The 24,864-nt window shown below is 36.1% G+C and overlaps 1 protein-coding gene and 1 long non-coding RNA gene across 3 annotated transcripts in view; one reads left to right on the top strand and one right to left on the bottom strand.

The window, feature by feature from the left end:
• LOC141577969 (uncharacterized) overlaps nt 1-24,864 on the bottom strand; it is a 530,703-nt gene that overhangs the window by 68,128 nt on the left and 437,711 nt on the right. Inside the window, exon 6 of the long non-coding RNA XR_012507667.1 lies at nt 175-226. This is a non-coding gene — a long non-coding RNA (uncharacterized LOC141577969). The remainder of the gene's footprint in view (nt 1-174; nt 227-24,864) is intronic.
• The window catches only part of WDR72 (WD repeat domain 72), a 190,943-nt gene that overhangs the window by 130,312 nt on the left and 35,767 nt on the right, over nt 1-24,864 (top strand). The window lies entirely within an intron of this gene.

The following is a 24,864-nucleotide window of genomic DNA, read 5'->3' as shown; positions in this document are numbered from 1 at the left end:
GTCTGGAGTCATTACATCACCTGCTTCCCTTATGCCATTGATTTATGTTTCTTTCAGACTGCTGAGATTGGGCAGTATCATTTATTTTTTATATGACATACTCTGCACTATGAAACAGAGTTTCAGAAGGTAATGGCAAAATACCTGTAACACAGTGTAAAATTGCCTACTCACCAGTGTAAATCAGTAGTGTATCCATTAACATTTGTCTGAGGTTCTCACAATACTGAAAGAGAATGAAAGGCTTTAATCAGTCTTTATTTTTTTTTTTTTTCGTAGCAATAATGTTGGGGGGATTTCTAGGTAACAGTAGTACTCAGATATCATAATGTGTCTATATTAAATGTTGAGGATGCAAAGGAGTTTTTAAAATTTTCTTAGGGATCTCCTATTTCAAACTCTATAATTAGCTAAAGTCTTTTCACAATGTACTGTGAGGAAATGTTCATTTCAGGACCACCAAATTATCTGTTTGAATATTGTTTTCAGAAACTAAAGTGTATTGTTTTCAAATGACTAGCATGCCTTTTCTAGAACTTACGTAAGACTTTACTTTTTCAAAAGGCTTTGGCATGTCTTTTTCTCTTTACAGATATCAAATGAAGTGAGCCTTTGCCCATTTCAATGAAAGTAAAACTAGGGCACAATAGACATAGGTACCTTTGCTGTGTTGATATGACTTGTTGGAAAATGGTCTTAGACTAAATTGCATGCTCCTAGTTTGCTAATCTCAGATTCTTTTCTGTAAATCACACTCATGGGGCATCATGTACAGGATAGAATCTACAAAAGAATAAGCTCATTTATTTATGCAAACTGATGTGTTTCCCTCTAGCTAAATCCCTAGGAGGATATTGCCACTTTTATGTTTCTAATGGAAAATATATTACACATTTAAAAAATGAGTTAGACTTTCTACTGTTAATGGCAATCCACTTTTATGATATTCATATTATAAAAGCCAACTGTTAGTCAAAAATATAGTTTGATGAATGTATTATGTTTACAAATCGAGGACAGTCATTTCATTTCTTCCATAGTAAATCTGCTTTAAATATTGGTTTATTATATATATTCACTTGTATTACAAATATTTCCAGTAAGCAAGCAGAAATCATTTTTATATTTAGCGTTTAAAATGTATCTTAACTTGAACATTAAATCATCTATTAAATATTCAATTAAAATGGGTTTTGATCCATTTTTAAAAATTAGTGGTCAGGTATTCGGGGAAACAAGCTTGCAAGATATTTCTAAAGCACAATTCACTTCATTTCTTGTTCTGTATATTTTGTCAGAGAACGCCTTAATGTAACAGAAATCAGATTTGGTGTGTATTTTTACACCAAATCAAATTGTGCAGGCGCCACCCTCAGCTTTCTCCAAAACATTATAAAGGATAAGATTCCACCATGATATAGCTTAAGAAACCAGTACAGCCCTGGAAGAAGTCCATACGTGGAAAGTGAAGCTACAGGAGAGTATGTTTTACCGGAAAACCACGTGTCTTATAACAAACACCATTACAGCACTGGATTTAAAATATAAGTTTACTTGGCTGAGTTCTGTCTCCTTCAGGAATCTGTATGTAAGGCATATATGCTGTTTCTAGTTATTCTGCAGGCATAAATCATAAGTATAAAAGGTACTGAAAAATGTAAGAATGAAACTGAAATATAGTAGTGACTAATGGTATAAAGCACTTAGATGCTCCAGTTATAACAACTACATGAAGAGAATGAAGGCATCATAAGTCATTTTATTTATTACAATTGGCAGGTTTCCCTTCCTCATTGTATTGAATATAGTCTTACTTTCCCTATCTTTTCTTTGCCCAATCCTCAATTTCCCAAATTCACAAGCCATAATTATAAATTTTAATATTTTAATCTAGTCTTTTAATGTGTAGATGTAATCCAAAATTATTAATTCCTTCTATCAAATCAGAAATAGCAGAAGTCAAGTAAACCTTCATAGGCTTTTTTAGAATACAAGCTCTAAAATTTTCTGTTTCTGATTCCTAGAGGAAGGAGCTGTGTGCTATCCCCACATACAGTTGCTTAAATATCAGAAAACTGCTACAAAATAACTTCTACACTATGAAGTTAGCTAGGTTGTCTTCACCTTCAAATGAGATCTACACAGCCATAATTGAGAATTTGCAAAATATTAGAAAAATGAAGCCAACCTTCACCGATAACTTCCATCTTATATGTAAAACATATACACTTCTAAGTATTTTTACCATCAACTAGTTTCCTTTTGTTATTTAGGAGATGATCTAAATTGGTGTTTTAAAACATTCATAAGTTTCTGAATCTTTTGTAAAACTGAATCCATCAAATAGATAAACTATATCTTATTAGTGTAATTTATAATAATTTACATATTACAAAGTTAAACACTGAGATCAAGAATATTTCTATGAATTATGAGATATGAAATTAAGACAGATGGGTGATGATGATGATGGTCACATAAACTTTTGGCCTCAAGATCCAATTCACTTTAGTATATTGCTTTGGATATACTGTAGTGAAAAAATTATATTTTATCCTAGTAAGCGTAATGGCACTTCAGTAGCACTTGTTTGTACAATTTTACATGAGTGAAACTGCCTACAACTAACTGTAAAACACGCACTTGCAACCTTTTTAATCAGTGATATATTTATAAATGTAAATATAAACCAGATATTAATCTTAGATCTGCACAGGAAGTTATTTGGCAGCATATATCTATGTGTTTATCATTTCCAAGTTTATTAAAAATTAGTACAAAAATTTGCCTTTTAAAAATCATAGTTCTTTAGCGATAGCTATGGTATATATATATATTTTTAAATTTGAATCAGACAGTTACATAATCCCCTCTTGAGAAATGCTGAAGTTTCATGGAATGCAGGTTAGAAATCACTGGACGAGGTCATAAGGAGAGAGGATGTATCATTTCTTCTGTTCAGTCCTGTATCTACTACAAAACTGTAGCAGTGCAACAAATACTTGCCTAATTATCCCAGTTTCACTTTTTTCAATGACTACTTTTAGTTGTATGCTTTCTTTTTAAAAAGAAGGCTGATCTCATGATTTGAATAATGTGAGCTGTTGTCTGGCTGCCTTGTTTTAAGACTCAAGTTATAAATCACAAACCATGCCACTTCGGAATGCAACTTAGATTTCCCAGTGCCTCACTTTAGTGCCAGCTGGTGCCAAGCAAGCTGCTGGCTTGCACAGAGAGGAATTCCAGGAAGTCACTGGAGTGGACCATTTTCCAATAATGCTCCCTGGCATGGACTCAGTTTAGGGCTCTTTTATAAATGGCTATTAGAGTGAGATCATGATGAGATTTCCTAGAAGTACATGCAATGCTTTTCACTGAAATTTCCTAATTCAAAAAATTTTGTAAAAATGGAGGTTTTCTCCTGAATTCTTAATGTCACACAACCATCTGTCAGTATATGTGCATGTCCCTTTAAGATATGAAAGTGCTTAGATCTCTTGAAGACATGCTTTTTAAAATTAAATTATTATTTTCATTTTACATCATTTTGTTTTAGATATTTGGCTTACATTATACTTTTTTTTTTAAAAATAACTTTCTTCAAGATCATTGAAGAGCACAGGAGTACTAAATTATTAATGATCTCTAAACTCTGTCAATCATCAGCAATCACTGAGAGTTTATGGTGAGCAAATGTTTCAGTAAGAACTCTCGACACACGGGCAGCTATCTTGAGTGATCTCGGATTAGACTGACCAATGAAAGCCTACCATAGCACCCACTACTTGAAGAATCTAAAGCAGATAGAGAAGTTCTTCAGTGATAGATGTGATCACCATGTTCACAGACTGAAATTTAGATGAAGAGAAATAACAGAGTACTCAGTTCCACCCTGGACTAAGGACTGACTCCCATTGGTTCCCATTCCTTGATCTTTCTGTTACAGGCATTTGGTGTTTACTTGATTTGGAATGTCTTTGGGAGGGGGGGAGTAGAGAGAGGGTTGTTAGAGATTAGTATAGTACTTGGCCTATGTAGTGGTACTAGGATAGTAGGACTCTGAGTCAAGATCATTTGGAGGTCATTGAGTCTAAGCCCTTTGTATTCTGCCTAAGAACCTGAAGCTCAGAGAGGCCCAGATACAGCGAGTTAAGGAGAGAGTATTCACACCTAACCCTTTTTAGTATTTGCTGACCATTTTTTAAAAATTGCCTCGTGTCCCAATTTATTATTTCTCCTTTTTTCACTGTTTTTTTTTTCTTTCTTATCTTCTCGTCAAGCTTAATGTTTTCTCCAGTAAGTGGCAGATGAACCATACACAAAAGGATATGGAAATAAGTTTGCATACCTCTCAGTCCTGCTTGCTGGGCTTAGAGCCATTAGATCCAGATGAAACTTAAAAGGAGGGTGCTTTCCTCCCTCTTCTCCCTTGTAGACTTCATCTTATTCTAGCAAGACAGTTAACTAACTCAGGTCAATATAGTATTAGAGTAACCTGTCCTAGAGGCAATTGCCTTCAATAGCTAAAGTGACCTATAAGAACAAATTTGTTCAAATCAACTCTCCTATTTAAAACCCTTCAGTGATACAGTGCTCTCCAGCATTTTTTCTTTAGGATTAACTAAACATTTAGACCCACAAGATGACCATGCACCACCCCTGAAAACCTGTATTCTCAGAAAGACAGAGATCAGGAACCTCAGCTTGCCTATTGGATGGCAGCAGGCCTTCCTCATTACAGCTCAGCTCTGGAAGTCCTTGCAGCTCAGCTCTGGAAGTCATCCTGCTTAACAGCCTTATATCTCTTGCAACAATTCCATAGGCATTGGCTTCCAGGTCCACTCTCAAGGATACCCAAAGCTATGATAATGGGTTTTTATGGTTCGTTTATAGTTCCCCCTAGTCCAGATACAGTTTACCATTAAGAGGCCATTTTTACTATCAGTAATGTCACCTTGAGATGTCCTTGACATTCTTACCTTATCAGGTTACCAAAAGAATCCAACTAGAGATAGCTAAAGATCAAGTTCTTATGGAGAAAAGCAAAAAAGTTTTTTGTTTGTTTGTTTGTTTGTTTTCTTTTTAATTGAAGTATAGTCAGTTACAATGTGTCAGTTTCTGGTATATAGCATAAGGTTTTAGTCATACATATATGTAAATATATTTGTTTTCCATAGACTTCTTCAAAGTAGGCAAACCTCAGAGGTACAGTCTAACCACAAGGAAAGTTAGAAGTGCTCCCTGCTCTACCAACAACCAGGGAAGAGAAGTTTTGATGAAAATCAAGGCAAGAAATATCACTGATCCTTTTCTACCAAGCAGACTGAACCATAAAAAGTCCCCATGGGTGTGATCCTGCTCCTTTGGGTGATTCTCTGGTCCATCTTTTATCTTCCCTGGTCTTTGGTGATGCCTGGGGCTACCTCCCAGTGAGGAGGGTCCCTGCACCTAAAATCCACGCCAGGTTGTGAGAGGGACCAGCACACAGACAGGACTGAGTGGGTAGCTGAGGCCAGCTCTGTGGGCTCAAGGGAGACTGGCGTGTCCCCTCAGCTTCCTCTTTCTGTGCAGCTCCTATAGAGTCCAGGGACTTGAGAGGACAAGGACAAGATCACAGTGGGGTTACTGGGTAGGGGCTGAGGAAGCTGAGCAGTCAACCTTTCATGCTGACCTGAAGGTAGAGGAGACACGAGCCTTGCAGCTTGTCTTGCTCAGTCAGGTGATTCTCCCAAGGCAGATATGTCCCTGGAATCTGGATGAGTGCTTGGATCACAGAGTAAAGAATCTGAGGTCCTGCCTCTCTTGGATACTGATTATTTGGCGGAGGGGACTGAGGACAGTGCTGACTTGGTGTCACCTGCAGGCTCCATGTGATATCCCAGACCTATTTCCACAGTGAGGACTTAAGATTCTTCTTAAGTAGCTGATAGCCATCAGTCTGGACTTTGGTGAGTTGGGTGTGGATCTGGAGTCCTGCCTTCCTTGCAGGGAAACCAGCCCCAAGATCAAGTTGGCCAAGTTTCTGAAATCTGGGCTCCAGCCGCACTTGCAGGAGTGGCTGCAGCAACGGCTCAGGGTGGTAGGGAGGGGGTGGCAGGCAGAGGCGAGGCCTGCAGGCCATCTCCTTCCTCCACCTCTTCACCCCGGGTGCCTGGCCGCAGCGACAACTGCACTGCCAGCTGTGGACTAGCTACTTCAGGAGGAGGGAATTCTGTTTGTTTGTTTTTGTTTGCTCTTTTCTTTAAGCACACATGTCTTCCCTTTTCTCTTCAGATAAAGTGCATATTATTTGAATGATTCACAAAGCCACTAGATTCCCCTCTAGTCTCATCTTGTCCCTTCCTACCCACCTTGAACCCTACAATTCAGCCAGACTAAGCCCTTTTGTTTCCTTCAAAGGAACTATCTAGCCCCATCTGGCTCTCGGCCTTCACACATGCTATTCCATCACCTTTTTTTTTTTCTTTTTTTAAATTTTTGAGCACCTTCAGCGAGCCAAACGGTGAGCAAAGCCCTGAGGATACAACAGTGAAAAGGACAGCTTTGTGGGATCTACAGCCCCTATGTGAAAACCTTTTCCCTCTCCCACCATTGCTTGAGAACTTCATGACCCAAATTGAATGTTACATCCTCTAGTGCCCTCTCTGTTCCCCCAAATAGGCAAGGTGTCCTATTCTGTACTTTTGTCACAATACTGACAACCTGTATTGTCATTGCTTGGTTTCTTGTCTGCTTCCTCATGAAACTGTGAGCTCATGGTAGGAAAGGAATATAACTTGCTCACTATTATGTCCCTAATGCCTAGATCAGTGTCAGGTACCCTGCAGATACTTGATAAATATTTAATAAGCAAATAGGTGACAAATCTAGGAACTCCAAGAATTCTGGAATTATAATATGTGTTTAAAACCACAATTAATGTACTTCCAAGGTTAAATTTTCAGGCCCTGTTATAGGTAATGAAGAAGGTGTTTTAGGAGCTGATGCCCACCAGAATCTATTATATAAATGAAATTCTCTGTATTAAATTTTAAAAATTGTATCTATAAATAAAAGAGCAGAACAATAATGTTATAAAAATAGAGTAAATAAATTTAAAAATATTGATGACCAAGAATAAAATTACTTGAATAAAAACAAACTGTTATAACTGGCTTATTCCCAGTTACCTAAAACCTAAAACCAATGTTAACATCAGTGGACAAATAATGGGGGCAGGGGGTGGGGGACTGAGTAAGCACTTCAAAACTCAGAAGTAAATCTTGGATTCTTATTGCCACTTAATGTATTTTTTGAAGTTTGGCCTGGCAACTAAAGAAAAGAAATTGTTTCCGATTAAGATATCATATATAGATGCATCTGTGAGGATAAACATCCTTTCCTGGAACCATTTTTCCCAGAATTTATCACATGAGTTCCAATATAAAGCAGTATTAAGTCACACAGTACAATATACCTCCAACCAGTCTTCCAAAATGTACAAAAAATGCTCTTAAATTTGACACTTTTTTATATCAGCCACCTATAAAATCAAGGAACATGATACTGAGCCATATCTCAGAAGCCAGGTCTTTGATTGACTGAGATAATGTGGTCCAAGACATTATTTTCTAATGGTCTGAGAGCACAGGGATAGAATTTGGAATAGTGTAGGTAAATGGATAGTTAACATACTCATTTAGGCTTTTTCTCTCAAATATCAAATATCTTAAATGAGCTTTGGAAAGGTGCTGGACCACGTTCAATTTGCAATCAAATTCCCTTAATAAGATTTTACAGTGCAGAAATTCTTCTTTGCTGATTAAGATGAGAGCCATAATTTTATGAGTCAGGTACTGACCAGACTTCTTACATAAGGAGAGGCAGCAAACTGGAACTCAGCCATGAAGAGCCTGGGTACTTACAAGTAGCATCTTGGTCTATTTGAAGAGCAGGGGACCATTGCAAGCTCAGATGCACCGTAGTGATGTCTAGAGATGGCCAAGTGTTAGAGCTCTACAGCACAGGTGCACACTGATCCCCTGTATGTATATTCTGTTTGATTTAGACAGTACTTTGTGGGGGGAAAAACTCAACTGCCAATATTTAAAAACCAGGAGATTTCACAAAATATTCTGGATTCCTGGCTTCTCATGAAAAATAGGAATAGACGCTACACTAAGCTGTCATTTTAGTGCAATAAGAATAGGATGGAGCTGAGTGGCAGCAGGTGGTTATGTCAGAGAAGTTTTTCAGAGTGAGTGTGTGCTCTCCAGGTCATCTTAGCACTCACCAAACCTGCTTTATTCAATTTTCACTAGGTTCTTACAGGAACTGAGGTTTTGACTTGCTCAGCACCACGATGAGGTAACTTGAGCTTGAAAAATTCTGTGTGTGTGTATGTGTAAGCTTGAGGGAGGATGAGAAGAAGACAGGAATTATCATTTAACAGGCATCAAAATTTTACCTAATAAGTAATAAGCACTGTACAAGTTACCTTATATACAAAAAGGAGTAAGATACAAGGAGTATCTTAAATTGTGTCCTTTGCTTAGGGCCATGGTAGTGGCTTCAATGAGCCCACCTGCTTATGGAAAGCTAAGAGAAGCTGAGGAGCGGGAGCACTATACCTTACTTCTCTTTTCTGAACATTCCTAAAATTTACTTTCAAAAGGATCTGTGAAAGAAGAAAATCTGCTTAACAATGAGGACTCCTTTCAAGTGTGGTTATCTTGGGAGATGTGGGGAGACATGCACTGGTTGATTTGTTCTTTGAGGTACAGTCCTTGGTACACAATCTAGAAAGGGTTAGATCCCTGATGAGCTAACAATAATGCAACGTCAATGTCATAAGGGCTATTTTAGGAGTGTAATTAGAGTACAGTCTCATGGGTGAATGGAACAGGTTCAAAGTTGGGGTGAGGCCAGTTTTGTGTGCCTTACTGTAGATGTTAGGAGGTTTTCAGGTTTATAATTTAGATGTTTCTCAGTATGGTAGATGGAGCAAAGATCGAAAGGACCAAGCAAGGAGACCAACTGTCTCAATGGGCTTCAGAGGTGTCTTCTTACAATCTTACAGAAGTCACTGGCTACCAGTTCTCCCCTCTGAGATTGCTGAATGAGCTAAACGACTGCATAGACTTAACATTAGCAATTAAATATTTGTGTGTTATGGGTGTTGATAGCAGTTATTGAAATGTACAGGTTAGTATCAATCCAATTATAGGCACTAATATTCAAATTCAAAATTTTTTCATTCTGCAATTTTAGTAGCAACCCCAAAATTCTATGTGCTTTGCACACATTATCTAACTTAGTTTTGGTAACAACTTTGTGAGCTAGGAACATCACCTTACAGATGAGAAAACTGAGTTCAGACTCCCCTCCTAAGATACATGACATGTTTGCATTCAAAAAACAATACAGAGGCACAGATTGTGCCTTTCAAATATCAATGTTTTGAGACTTTTAAACCCTAAGTTGATTTTTATACCTGGTAATAAAGTTGTGTTAGGGGATATACAGGATTACTACATTTTAAAATGAAGATGTTTGTGTTAGTAATTAAAACTTTATCTGCAAAACAATCATGGTTTTATTTCAGTGACAGAGTATGCAGCAAATAGTATTGATTATAGACTAATACATAAAGTGTCAGTACCCAGATATAGAGCATCTCCTTGGCATATTGTAGAAACTGGCCATGAATCACTCCCCATGAACATCAAAGATTAAGTCCACATTTACACATAAAAGTACATGCTCACTTGGCAATTTTCAAATACAATTAGTAGTGATTTTCCTGTTGAATTTGGAACATATGATATGTTAGCACTCACTTGAAAAAAATCCACTATTAATTTCCCTATATTGCTTTTTGAAATATGTATCAAAGCATGGCATATATAAATTATATATGCACATATACATTTAAATATATATATATATTTATATTGTGTGTGTGTGTGTGTGTGTGTGTGTATACTGTGTCTGTTGGAAGTTTTCCTGGCTTTGAAGTAAGGGCCTGATGTTTGAATTGCTTAATTCTACCCAGCTTCTCCATCATGAATACCTATATACTCGTTTCTCCCTCCCCATATATACTTTTCCATATCTGAGTACAGAGAAAATAAATGGCATGTATCCTATGGAAATTCTGTGTTCATTTGTTTTATAAAAAAATGAAGAAGAAAAGTCTGGGTTTTATATCATTTGTTATATAAAACCACAATATTTTGCACTAGAAAGTGTATAATGAAAGAACCATCTTTTTAAGAAAAACATGTGAATACTGAAGCAGTCTCTTCAGGAGAAGTTTTAATAAAAGTTAAAGTCATTAAAAACAGTCAAATTAGAATATCTGAAAAACCTTAAAGGTACATCAACTTTTTTCTCAATTCTGAGATACATATTTTATATATTTCTCTATATTTTATCATTTGTGAAATCTGGTGCCTCCTATAATTGAAGCACATAGGCTCAATGAGAGCAAAGATTTTTATCTGTATTACTCACCCTATTTCCTTAGTACCTAGGTCAATACTTGCTAATATTAGGCTGTAAATAAATATTTGTTGAATGAAAGCATGAGTCTAAGTTAAAAACAGTTGTCAGTCACACAAATGAGTGTCATTGCCTATGTATGAACTTAGTCACGTGTAGAAGGCATCTCTTCATTCAATTTTTACCTTTGTTGAATTACTTGCAGTAGTAGTATTGCTAAATATTAAATTAAGTTCAAATTTTTAATAGACTTAAAATATCTTCAGAAGCATTACACTGTGATATAGGACTGAAACAAATACTGCCTTGTATGCAGAAGACTGTGTGTCACATCGAGATATATATATATGATTAAAGACAGTAGAAATGGGTAATCTTTCATTAGATCGTCAAATTTTCATTCTGGGGGATATCCTTGCAACTGACTTATGCATTATAAAGGACTAAGAAGTTTCCAGTTGACATTTAAGAGCATCTGCTAAATATCCTAGCATACATCATTCAGTTAAATAGAAATGAATACGAAACTATGATATTAACAAATAGAAAATGAAACAGTTGATGTTCAAATTGATAAAGGAGTTAAAATTACAAGAAAGAATCATGAAAAGTAGTTCATCAAATGACCTTGTTCAGAAAGTCAAGGGCCAAAGTGAATCAGGAAAATCCTAGCCTCTAAATATAGAGAGGATGAGACTGCAACATTTTTAGGATATTAGAAAAAAAAGGTGCATGTATTGTATGAATAAGTGTATACAATTGTGAATTGATACAGAATGTGGACAATGTGGAATTTCCTTTGGCATACACACACTCACATACACACTTTGGAGGGTATCACTTGGACCAAATGAGGTACTTAGCAAAAGAGGAACAAAGTTAACTCAGTTGATGTTTGAATGTCACAGAAAAAAGATAAGGAGTTTCTTAACATAGTATTTGCTATCAGAGTTGATTGGCACTGTTGGAATCTTTGACCATCGGAGAGAATCTCCTGATGGAAAATGTTGCCACTTCTACCCCCAACTCTAAAGGTGCTGGTATTCGATATAGCAACGTAAAGTGCTTTCCTTTAGTTGGATTTCCAATTAATAAAAAAACCCACTCACTGTGGAAAATTCCTATTTGTGGTGAAATGATAGAAAATGTGGTTTTCTAAAAAGGAGCCATAATTGCTACTGATGCTGATGAGGGGAAGGAGTTTTTTCCAGAAGGGCAACACCTGGAGCACAGCATGGATAGTGACAGAAGATGAGGGTTTATTTGTTTGTTTGCCCCGGTATTAGTCCATCATCATCATCATCTGCAGGACACCCCAGGGAGGTATGCAACTTCCCAGGCATCTCTGTCAAGTTGGCCCCTGTTTGCTGAGGGCAATCCCCAGAGAAAGGTCAAGGGTTTCTTGCAGCAGTGTCCCCATTTTCTCTCAGAGAAAATAAAATAGTTTTGATGAAGTCCAATTTATCAATTTTTTCTTTTGTGTGTTGTGCTTTTGGAGTCAAGTCTAACTAACAATTCTTTGCCTGGCTCTAGATTATGAAATGCTTCTCCTTTTTTATATTAGTAAGATTTTTTAAAATTTAAGCTTTCAGTGTGAGAGAAAGAGATCATAAGAAGGAAGAGAAAAAGAGAGAGAGTGTATCTACAAAAACATGCTGTCCTTAGTGAAAGACCAGCCCACTGCTACTGAGTTGTGGAGTGTGAATCACCTTTGCATACCTTTCACTGAAAACCACAAAGACCATCTACTTTACATGTCCATTGTTTATATAGTCCGTTTTTTCATAATTCACCATTAATGCAAAGATAAACGGAAACAAAAAGTAAAAAAACATATGAAACAATGCAAATTGTATTTCCTCACTCACATAATGACATCCTAGGTGGGCATGATAAATGAGGTCATTACTCTTGTGAGAGCAAACCTGAGTACTGTGAGAGGAGAGGCTTAATTAAAGCTACAACAACTGTACCTATTTAAAGCTGTCCAGGTGGCTCATGCCTTGCAGTACTTACATTCTACATCTGGTCTTGTGGAAGTGAATGAATGCCTCATAAGCCAATGGGCAGATATTAGATGGAATTCCTGATACACGAAATCTGCGTGACTTGTGATTCAGAGTGACTATTCTATGATGATATCAGTCTTGGCTCTGTATTTAATACTCTGTTTCAGCCAAAAGACACATACTTCAACAGTATTACAGTAGACAACTCTCAGGGTGCCCGTCTGGTTAATGCTTCCCTCTCCCACAGCCTTGTCCATGACCTTTCAGAGAACCTGTACCCATAGTGCAGATGCATGAGCTACTGGTCATGTAACTGTGACCCTGGTCATCTATAATTGGACCAGTAGTGGATAGAAAACTGGGGAAAAAAGCTTCAGAGGAACTGCTCATTAATGCTGCTGCTGTTTGTTCCAAGGTTTCAGCACCAAAATGAATGAATGAATGAATGAATGAATGGAGTAAATAAACAATAAACTTGCTGCTTCCACATATGTGATTCACATATTAAATGATAAAGAATTTTTTTGCATCTGATATAAATAAGCCCACCTATTTATAAAAATTAGATATTCATCAACTAATATTTAGAAAATTAAGTAGAGTTTACTTAAAATAAACTTAGGAGAAAAAAATGTCTAAAATCAAAGCTTGATTTGGAACATCCTAACTAATCAGTAATTTTTCTTTTTTTTTGTTTAAGGTGACTGTATTTGTTATGTTCAGGATAATGAGCAACTGATGTTGAAGAGAAAACTTGATAGAATGGAGGAATATTAAATTAAAAAGTTCCCAATAAAGCTTAGAAATAATTATTTCAGTGTTTTTTCTACTAATAACGTATAAAATCTGGTTTAATAATTTAAAATATTTATTAAAATTAAACTATTAATTTCACTCAAATATTAATAGTATATATTAGACATTTGTTTTTTTCAGAATATTTTAATAATATTACAATTTTATTTATGTAATTTTCAGGATTTCTGTTCCTATAAAGATTAGCTTAAAAATCTAAAAAAGTGTTTAGATTCTATATTTCAGTCCAATAATAAATTTTCAGCTTTGGTGTATCCAGAAGTGGAATATGATTTGCTAACACAGGAGATACTGTTTATAATTTACAAAATGGTTTTTATAAACTGTTAGATGAGAAAATCAGTCTCATCTCTCCAGGTCATGCAGCACACTAGATATGCTACAGAGATTGTTCAGCCACTTTCAGAGAATGTACCCACTTTGAAAAGAGCTCTTTTTTTTTTTTTTTTTTTTTTTTTCCTTAGGAGGGAGTTAGAGATAGTGGGCAGGTTGGAACTTCTTGAGACTGAATCCATCAATTGACTGACAGCACCTACATATTCTTCCCTCAAATATATCGTGTGAACTGCATATTACACAATCCAGGCAGTCACAGAAAATCTATACTCATTTCTCGATTCCAAATGTGAAGGTCCCCCTTAAACCTAGAGGACTCCTGGAAGGATTTACAGGGAAAATATAACGAGACTGATTTTCTAACACGTGTTGGACACACAGCTCACATAAACCTTCAGGTAGCCCTCCATAGATTTATACGATGTAGTGCAGGAGAATTCTCCTAGCCGTTGAGTGCGACTCTCCTGCTTCTGAGTTATGTCAGGTACATAGGAATCACTCCCAGACACTCTCCTGGGACTACAGCCTTTGGCTTTAAATCCTCAATTTGACACTTTTCTGCATGGTTATTAGAGCTTTAAAGAAATGTATCAGGACTCTCAGCCAGCTTAGGGAAAGCAATTTTCCCCTGGACTGTCACCTCTGCAAGACCGTACTGGTGGGGTGTGTTAGTAACCTATTCTTCCCTTGTATTTGGGAAATATTTCATGAACATTACTTTCATAATATATGAGAGAGGTTAGAAATAAGAGGGGAAAAGAATATCAATAATTTACTTGTAAAATAATTCCAAGTGTTTTTGTATTAGTTTGTTTTTATTTGGCTTGGGGCTAACATTTTCTTTTAGTTTTCCTTTCCTTCCTTTCTTCTTATCTCTTGGTTCCTTCTTAGTCTCTTTCAAGTTCTCCTTATCTTTGTCCTGTTCCTTAAATGTCGCTCCCTGGGTGAGCTCATCCCTTCTGGTGACTCCCCAGCAGAGTGGCTGTATGTGTGCTGATGATGCCCTCCTCCACATGTCCAGACCAGACTGCTCTCCCGCTTCTCAGATGCTAGAGACAGCCTCTACTTCACCTCGCATGGAAAATCAAATTCATGCCCTACTCCACCCTCTGCTTTCCAATTTTACGTGTTTTGGGGTTCCCAGTCTCTGCAGACAATGCTAATCTGTTCCTTTTCTTTATGACCTGCATACAATCAGTGGCCAAATTCTGTCAATTCTACCTCTTTGATATATCCCAATTGCATTTTCTCCATTCTAAACAGGATTTTATAGTTGTTAAAAGCACTTGCTTTGAACTAATACTGGCCTGTATTTGAATCTCAGTTTTGCTATATACTACCTACATAAACATGGACAAACTAATTAACTTATGGGCCTCAGCTTTATTATTTTTTTTTTTTTTGTCTGAACAGAAATAACAACAGCTGTCCATCAGTGTTGCTGTAAGTAATAAATGAGATAACGCAGTTAACACCAGAGTCTGGCATATAATAGATTCTCAATAAAGATCTTTGTCCTTCCATATGATAGATACTGGCTTATCTGTTGCAAAGCTTCCTTTGCAACTGGCTAACTGCTGCAAAGCTTTCTAACCACCCTTCTTGCTTCTGGTCTTACCTACTCCAAACCATTCATTTTCCACATAGCAGTGGGAGGCATATCTTTCTAAAATAAGCTTAATCAGGTCATTCCTCCTCCTAAACCCCTTGATTTACTCCCCAGTGTTCTTAGGATAAAGGCCAAACTTCTTTTTGTAGAGTAAGGAAATAGTCCTCTCAGACCTTGCGAATGGGATTGCAAATTAGTACAGTCCTTTGGAGAACAATTTGGCAAAGTCTACCAACATGTTAAATGCAAACACCCCTTAACTCCAAAATTCTGTTTCTTGGAATTCAGCAAAGATGCACATGTTTGAAATTACTTAGGTTCAAGTTTATTCTTTACAGCATTTCTTGTAAGAGTAAAAGGTTAGAAATAAGCTAATTGTCCATCAGCAGGTGAATGGTAAAATAAATCACAGTGTATGTATATAATGAAATACTATATGTAGAGTTTATAACAAATCAGATATGGCCAAATCTCCAAAATATGTTATGTCAAAAAGCAAGGTGCACAGTATAACTTATTCTTTTAATTTATTGGGACAGGGTGTTAGGAATATATACTAATACAATATTATATACTGTTCAATAACAATTGAATATTACATTCAATATCTATAGAAAGACACACAAGAAACTGTTAATGGAGTTTTCTTTCCAGAAACAGAAATGAGTAGCTGGGGAAAAGGTGGAAGGAAAACATTTCATTGTAAATCATTTTTACACATTTTGTCCCTTGCATATATGTTCAAAAATAAATTATTAAAAATAGAAACATATGTCCTTTATGATAGGCTCCTTCCCACTTCTTCAAATGCATCTTTTCTTTTGGCCTCTTGAGTTTTCTAAAGAAAGCTGCCTCCCCATGTGCTCTCTTTCTCATGCAGTTTCCTTGCTGGAAACTGTCCTCTCTCCTCCCTCCACTGTGCTTAGCTTATGACTGTGAAGTTTCGACTTCTCTACTTTATTCAGAAACCTTTTCTGGGCTTTTAAGATTGACTCAAATGTTTTTCCTATATACCCCAAAGCACCCAGCATTTAACTCCTTGCTCTTGGGAAATTTTGTTGTAGACTATTGATTATCTAAGTACATGTTAAAAAGGTATGTATATACAAAAGAAAAGCCATCTCACTGACCTGATATTTGTTGATATTCAGAAATAACTGTTATTTTTTTCAGTGTGGTAATGATATTGTATTTATTTTTAATGAGCCCTTATAATATATAAATTTATAAATACACACTAAAATATTCATGGATAAAAATATCGAAGATTTGCTTAAAAATAATAGAAGAATATGTGCTGGTGTGGATAAAACAAGAGTGGCCATGCATTAATGATTGCCATAATTGGGTAATGGGCATATGGGGATCATCAGACTCCTCTCTCTGGTTTTATGTATGTTTGAATTTTTCCCTATTAAAAAGTTTTTTCCTAAACAAACAAACAAACAAACAAACAAACAAAAACCCAGTATGTATCTGAGCCCAGTGTTGACTCAGAATCAAGGCTCATGGATTCCCAGAATTTTCATATTTTGTAAGTGCCCAGCTGGTTTTTCTGCACAATAAGCTTTCTATTGAACTTGCCTGTTTTCTTGTCTGTCTCCTTCCACTAGGCTGTCAGCAGGACTTGTGTCTTTATCATTTTATCCACCTGGCACAAGGGTTGGAATAAAGGGGTATTCAGTAAATGTTAAAGGAATGAGTGTCATCCTCCTGACTAGGTCTTTGGCTAGACCATCAAATATCATTCTTACAATACCAAATACAGAACCTGATGGTAAGAGCAGCTTATCTAAGGCCATACAGCACATTTAGACACAGAACCTGGAGTGAAAGCCAGGCTACCTATTTCCTTTGTCAGCCTTCTTTTCAGCTGTGTAGTTGACCTGGGAATAATTTCTTTAAGGTTGAATTCTAAATTCTAATTCTTTTAATCTTAGGAAAGGAAGCAAAGGAAATACATAATAAATAGCATGTCTATCTGGTGATCTGCATGATATCTTTAGACAGTTCTGAGATATAAGAGCATAGCATACAACTAGAAATTTTAATAGGCATTTGCAAAGATTTAATTTTTAATGTAAAAATTTAAATTATGAAGAATTTGACACTTTGGGTTTATATTCACAATAGTATATAACTGTTCCCCATGTAAACTTGACTTCAAAAAGATAATTATCATATTGGACAATTCTAGTCATGCTAAGATGATAGCTATTAGACACCTGGTTTATTAAATTCTGTTGCAGATAAAGGTGCCAGAAATAAATTAATGACTGTTATAACAGCTGGGTTTACAAGAAAAATACCTTGACATATTTTTTGACTCGTGATTGGTCTACATTTCAAGGGTATAAATTAATCTTTAGAAGATCCTAAAGAATATCTTCCCTGGACACTTCACTTATACATCAAGTTGGCCATGTTAGCAATCTAATCACAAACCTGTAATTCAGTGGACAACAATTTCTTATTGTGAACAGCATAGCGGCTTTTACTATCATTTAGGTCAGCCCAAGATTGCTGATGCACTGTATGTTTCAGGCCAGGGATGATGGATGGCTAGCTCTGATGCCCATCCCTAAGTGATTGGAAAGATTGAAGACACACAGTTCACTTAAGCTTGCTTACTATTACATCAAGTAATCAGTGTGATAGGCAAGCCAGTGCTCTTTATGTCATCCAACCAACTTTCTGCAGGAACAGTATTTCACATTTAAAAAAAAAACTTAAAAATTGTGTTCCAGCTGACATTCCCATTACTAGATCAAACAGCTCCAACTCACACCTGGGTGATAATGAATATTTAAAGAATACTTTGCTATAACAGGCAGATCTTATTTTTCTTTAATAGTTCCAATGAGGTAAATGTGTCACTGAAGTTGTAAGTGAAAGATGCCAATTTGTTTCCTTTAAACTTTACTCAGGCCAGGAAGAAAGAGGCTGTTAAAATAATCTCGCATTTTCTATGCCTAATTTCCAATTTAATAAATTAGTGTGCTTGTTAACTTTAAATCATGAAGTCCTGCAGATGTGTCTTTGCTGAAACGAGTCCACATAAGTACTATTTTCTGAATCTCATTTGAGATTCAGAATGAGATCCAACACAAATAGAGGCATCTTCCTAGCTACCATTCTGTTGCACGGGAATTTCTTTTTTCAAAAAGTGATGAAGAAAAACCAAGTATATATCTTAAATTGTCAAAATTGCACTAAAAGCATAAATCACTGAGATAAACTCAACAATATTCCCTTGCTTTTTATTGTTTCAGACTCTATAATTTATAACTTCAAACAAAACATCTTACAGAAAAATTAAATGTATCTTGATATGATTTAAGTAACTTAGGGAACACAAAAGCATGGAAGACCTTAAAATTGTTCATAATTGCCCATTTATTTTCTAAACAATGTCATAATGTAAGTTTCTTTGACTTTTAGAATATTTGCATCGCCTGCCATCAAAAACCAAGTCTAATTTTAGCTTTGTAAAGAAAAGAGTGCTGAAGTCCATTTATCTCTTGGGAAGGTATTTGCAGCAGGGGCTAGGCAATCACTTCTTACTTGAAGTTTTATTTTATTATCAATTCTAATTAACAAAGTTTATATATCATCATCCCCCTTCCTTTCGAGCCTTTTTTTTTTTATTTATGCATACCCTTTTCTATTTACATAAATGATTTGAGGAAGCTCATAATGAAGACAGGTAACAGTAAGATCCATTATAATTACTGCAGCCTCGTGAGTCTTAAAGCACAGACCAGCAGCATCAGCATCACCTGGGGGTCCTTTAGAAATACAAATTCTTGGTGCCCCACCCAAGGCCTACTGAATCAGCAGCCTGTAGTTTAACAATCTCCTCAGATGATTCTAATTCATGCTAAAGTTTGAAGCCTACTCATCATTCTAGAGCCTAAGCCAAAGCCAGGAACCAAAAAATAGTGAGACGTGTGTGTGTGTGTGTGTGTGTGTGTGTGTGTGTGTGTGTGTGTGTTAAAGAGGTGACAGTTAAAACTTTCATAGGTGGAGAAAAGCTGCAAGAATTAAATACAGAAAGAGATTAAAGTTCTGTAGTCAAACACAGGTAGTTCTGATTCCTGGATGTTCTACTACTAATGAGCTACCTGACCTTAACCAATTTATTCAACCCCTCCTAGTCTCATGTTGCTTATGTGTAAAATGGGAAAAACAGCTTTGCTTTGAGAACTAAATGAAAAAAAAATGTATAAGAAAAAGCTTGGTGCAGTGCCTGGCATGAGATATATGTATATTACTTTTTAACCTACTGTTTGTTGCTCTTAATATAAAATGATAATAAATGTTATAATATACCCATTTGGGACAACATGGATGGACTTTGAGGGTATTAGGCCAAGTGAAATAAGACAGAAAAAGGCAAATACTGCTTAATATCACTTATATGTGGAATCTTAAAAACAAAGGTCAAGCTCATAGGAACAGTAGAAAAGTGGTTACCAAGGGCTGGGGCGATTTGGGGGATAGATAGGGAGAGATCGGTAAAAGAGTACAGCCTTTCAAAGATGAATAAGGTCTGAAGAGCTAATGTATAATAATGACTATAGTTCATAACACTTTATTTTGTAATTGAAATTTGCTAAGAGAGTAGAACTTAAATGTTCTCATTAAAAAAAGAAAGCAAAAAGAAATACAAGGATAAATACCTGAGGTGATGGTTGTGTTAATTAATTAGATGGTAGAATCCTTTCACTATGTATAGGTATGTAAGATCATCAGAATGTCCACATTAAATATCTTTCAGTTTTGTCACCTATACCTCAGTAAAGCTGAGACTGAAAGAAAATATATTATAATTTACCTAAGAAGATTCATGTGACTACTTGAGTTTCCTAGTGGCTGCTGTAAAAAGACAAACATAACAAGCTATACAGCTTTTGACTGGAATGGGGAGCTTTAAAAAAAAAATACCAGTGCTCAGACCCTCCTGTCAGAAATGCTGATTTAAACAGTCTATAGTGGAGCTCTGGCTCCTCTATTTTTTAAGAGATCCTCAGGTGAACCTAAAATGCAGACAAGACTGAGAACTGTGGCATTAAAGCAAGGCTTTTCAAGCGTGATTGTGAATAGAAATCACCCAGGGAACTTGTTAAAATGCAGAGTCTTACTTTTGTGGAGTGAAGCCTGAGATAGTCTAAGAATACAGCAGGTGATGGTACTCTAATTAACAGGAAATTTAGATACTGAGAAATATGTGGATTCCTAGGGAGACCCAAACCAATTTTCCCCCTGCTTGGCTGTAAGAGGAAATACTAGACTCAGAATGCAGCAAAGCATGTCCTTGTTTTATGCAGAGGGATACTCCCATGGCTGACAGCTTTACACAAAGTAAAACTGTGTTATACTTTGATTATGTTTTTATACTTCTTTGCTTTATAGTTTTATATTTGGGGTATGAATTTGGTTCTGGACAGATTGATAGCTTTCAAATCTTTGCTTTCTTTCTCAGGAAAATTTAAAGATGGTTATTTTTTTTAATGATTTTTACACAATTACTAATTTTTTAGAGGGGAAGAGGTCTAATACTAGGTTTTGGTTACATGCTTTAGTTTTAGAAATAAATATATCCTTATCAGAATAAATGTCAAATGAAGTCCTTTTTGTTTAATATGCTGTATCACTTTATTCATTTATTAAATGTAGAATTCCAAGTGTTCTGAACAATGCAATTTGTGATACTCAAAATCAAATAATACAACTAAAATGTCAATAAAGGAATAGAACTTGAAGATTTATAATGTTTGAATCTCACACAAAGGACTATAGTAATAATATCTTTAGAGAGGGAACTCTGAGAATGATGTTTAAAGAAGTAGTGTGAAAGAATATAGCCTTTTTAAATGATTCTAGAGCAAGTCTCTCTTCTTTCTCTTCACTCAATCTCTCTTTCTCTCTCTGTTTGGAGGACATGTAAATAAGAATAATTCTAAAAGAATGAAGAATGATTATTTTGAGATTAATAAGTTTAGTTGACAGGAACCAAGCTAGAGACAAGGATCAGAGCATTTTACTCTTTCCTGTTAAACTCCTTAGCAACACAAATTTCAGTCACTGAAACCTACTAAAAGCAACTGAAAAGTTGATGGCCTTTTCTTAAACAAGACTCCCAAGGGTGTTCTTGCCCTTTAAAATCCATTCCCTATTTTAAAGCACAAAGTGAAAATAAGAATAAACGCAGCATCTTGATTCCTGGGGGAAAACATCACCTTGCAAATTGGGGTCATGGTACTGAACTTCCTTGCTTGCAGCAGCGGGTCAGCACAGGAAGCCTACCTTACCACTCTTCCTTTATATCACTGCGGTTAAAAGAGTTGCTGGTAAGCACAAGTAAGGAATTGGAGCTTTTAACCAGTGCAGTCTTCTGTACTTTATAGTAAACCTTTAAAAAAAATGTGAAGATGGCAGACTGTATGTTACACACGATGGCTGGTTGGTCAAGTCAACCGTGTGCATCAGAAAGTGGCAGAATGTGGAGCAAGGTGCAACCTCAATTTGGGCCATAATAAAGTAGCTGTTCATCTGTGGTCAGAGAGCACCATGAAAGACCTTGAGTTCCTTCACTTTATTTTGCAGAAAGCCATCGGACAGCTTTGCATCATCTAGCTCTATCAATCAAGGACTTCCACCGCTGCTTGCTGCTGAAAGCTTTCCTGTTTGGCTCTGTTTTTTCACAGACAGCTCAATAACTTGTCTGTGGAGCTGTGATAAATGTGCCATGTGCTTCTAAACTGTCTCTTTAACACTAGACTGCATTTCAACTTGCAATGCTTGTGACTAATTGCTTGTATCAAAGGCTTTTTATTTATTTGTAATGATTATCCAATAGGCTTATCATTTACGTTTCTCACTTCTCTTCATGAAGTGGTTTTATTTTAAAGTTGCACACAACGGACTGTCAGCTAACTTCTAATGTAGCAGCTCTTGCTCAATGAATAAGCTGTCAGGTTAAGAGAACGTAATTGGCAAACCCTAGTATATAACCAGAGCAAGTGCAAACTCCTAATGATTTTTCTTCTCTTTTTGTGATCACTGCACATCAGCCATAGTTTTAAACATCAACTTTATGGCCGCCTACTGTGGCTGTTGGAACAGAAATTTCCTAGTGGTTTTCTCCTCTTGTGTAAGAACAGTAGTCAGGATCACAAAACCTTCTTATTTGGGCGCAATTGTCAGTTTCTGCTAAGGAGGCCAGGAATAGAGCTATTATGGTAAATGAATAACTTCTCACTTTGAAAGAAGGTGGTTCTTTCAGATCAGGTTGGAGGTCAATGACAGGGCAAGGAAAGGAAGCTCATATTGCAGCTGTCTGCAAATGAGCTTTTCCTACAGATACTGTAAGGAAAAATAAGAGTCTATTGGGGAGGCTGATCACCTAATATTTAAAAACATATTTTAAAAAAGAAAGGAAGACCTGTATGCTTTCTCTTAAACTTTCATTATACTTAAAAAAGGCTTATATTTATGATCCTTAAAGGTGTTGATCATATTGGGAATGAAAAGTATTTTTTTCTAGCCCTTAGCTAAAAGCAAAAGGAAATACTAATGCCAGTTGTCCAAGCCTTTCAATCCTAAATTAAAGTGCTAGCATTCAAGAGGAAAAAGACACTAGCAAGTTATAAGTAAATACCCAAAGCTGTTGCTTTTTGATTATATTTCTGTTGACTCACTGCTTGGTTTGATTAAAACATTGATAAACTGAAGCGATAACTGCTTATCTGCATGTCCAAACTTCTAACTCTCCAAGAAAGTGGATTTAATTAAAATCACACATATTTTAAGTATGCAAATAGAGTAAGTTAAACGGTAGAATGCCTCATTTTTTGAAAGGCAAAAAAACCCTCTCATTAAGAGACTTCTATTCTGAAGCCATTTTTGTGCTTAACTGTAAAAAAAAAAATCCTATCACAGAAATGAAATCAAAACGCAGGTGCCATTTACTACTATGAATCAGAATAAGCCAGCTTTACTCATTGGCTCAACTGGAAGGAAGAAGTTACATAAAATCAAGAAATCATCTATATAAGGTTTTGGAATGCATTACAAGGTCCTCTCTTATACAGCAACATAGTGGGTAGACTTTAACTTTTCTGAATTATAAATTAGGAAATCAGTTCAACATTGCATTAAACATACTTTAATGGAATGTTAAATTGCTAAATCATCATTTTGAGAGGTAATCAAATAATCCTTGTTCTTCCTTCACTCCACCCCTAAGCCATTTCCCTAAAGATCAAAGATAGAGAGTCGTATCTATGGAACAATATTTAATGAGGTTTCAGTTGTCTAATGAAATCTGATACATAGAATTTACTTTATAACCAATTTTTTTCCAGAATTTTCTTCTTCTTTTTTTTTTTTTTTTTAAATTCAGGGCTATCTTATTCTATACTTCTAACTTGATCTGGCTTGAATAGTTGGTGTCTGCTGGAGCAATTGCAAAAAACTGCTAGGTGATAGGAAGAGGTAATCTGGAATTCAATACATCATGGATAATGTTCAAAATGTGGACAATTAACGATATGACATTATAGGATAATTGTTTGCTATTAACATTGGATAAAACATTAAAATGAATATTGGAGTCTATAGTAAATTTCTATTATAGAATGAGTGATAGATTCTAGAACACATCTATGGAAGAATTGAAGCTGTGTCTATGGAAAAACAACGGATTGGACTCTTGACCTGAGCTCTACCCACTTCTTCATAGTTCCACCATTGCTGCTATTTTGTCATCAACAGGGGAAAACATCATTTTTACGTACTATTCCATATAATCCAGATACAGTAGGGAAGATTCTGGAGGCATTTTCTTTCTTCAGGTTTATATACCAGGGATGTCTATTTTGTTCACATCAGTCAACAAAGGTAATAAACTGTTTCCTCTAATGCTTTTCATTGACAGCATTATGGTTCAGCTCATTTGTTTTCATGACCCACAAAGCAGACAAAAGGATCTTGAGGAGGAAAGTATCTGCTGCTTCCCATTTCTCCTGGGCTTCAGGGTTTGGCTGTAGCTCATTGTAGGAGAAGTCCAGGAGATTGGTCCCTCTTGAGTGAGAGACCTGTCAACTGGTAGTAGCTCCAACAGTGATGTGTTGAGGAGTCTCATGCTATGTCTGGGCTAAGCAAGAAAGGCTGCCATGGTAGAGTAGTGTTCCATACCGTGAGCAAGGGATGGGGGCCCAGAGGAGGAGGAATCAGGGGATTAGCACCTGACAGTTTGGTAGGTGTGAAGTAGGAAATATAGCTGTCCTGTCTGTAGAAATGTACATTTGTATACATATGAGGCAGCACAATAATTAGATGGAAACTAATGTTTGAATCCCTGCACTACCATATGTGTCACTTTGGTTAGCCTCCTAACCTTTAGTTTCTTTATCTACAAATTAATAATAATTACACAAGAATTAACATTTAGAAAACATTTTTGAATTGTAATATTGCTATACAAATATCAGCGCTAGTAAATTATCCCAGGACTAACAAGAACCTTGGAAATTATCTAGTAGCAACTCCTTCATTTAAAGGTAAGGAAACTAAGCCTCAGGATGGTCGATGGCCATTTTCCCAGGT

The sequence above is a fragment of the Camelus bactrianus genome, chromosome 6, assembly GCF_048773025.1.
Source record: "Camelus bactrianus isolate YW-2024 breed Bactrian camel chromosome 6, ASM4877302v1, whole genome shotgun sequence".
Taxonomy (NCBI): domain Eukaryota; kingdom Metazoa; phylum Chordata; class Mammalia; order Artiodactyla; family Camelidae; genus Camelus; species Camelus bactrianus.
The sequence above is the reverse complement of the archived record's forward strand: the minus strand, read 5'-3'. Positions and strand labels throughout refer to the sequence as shown.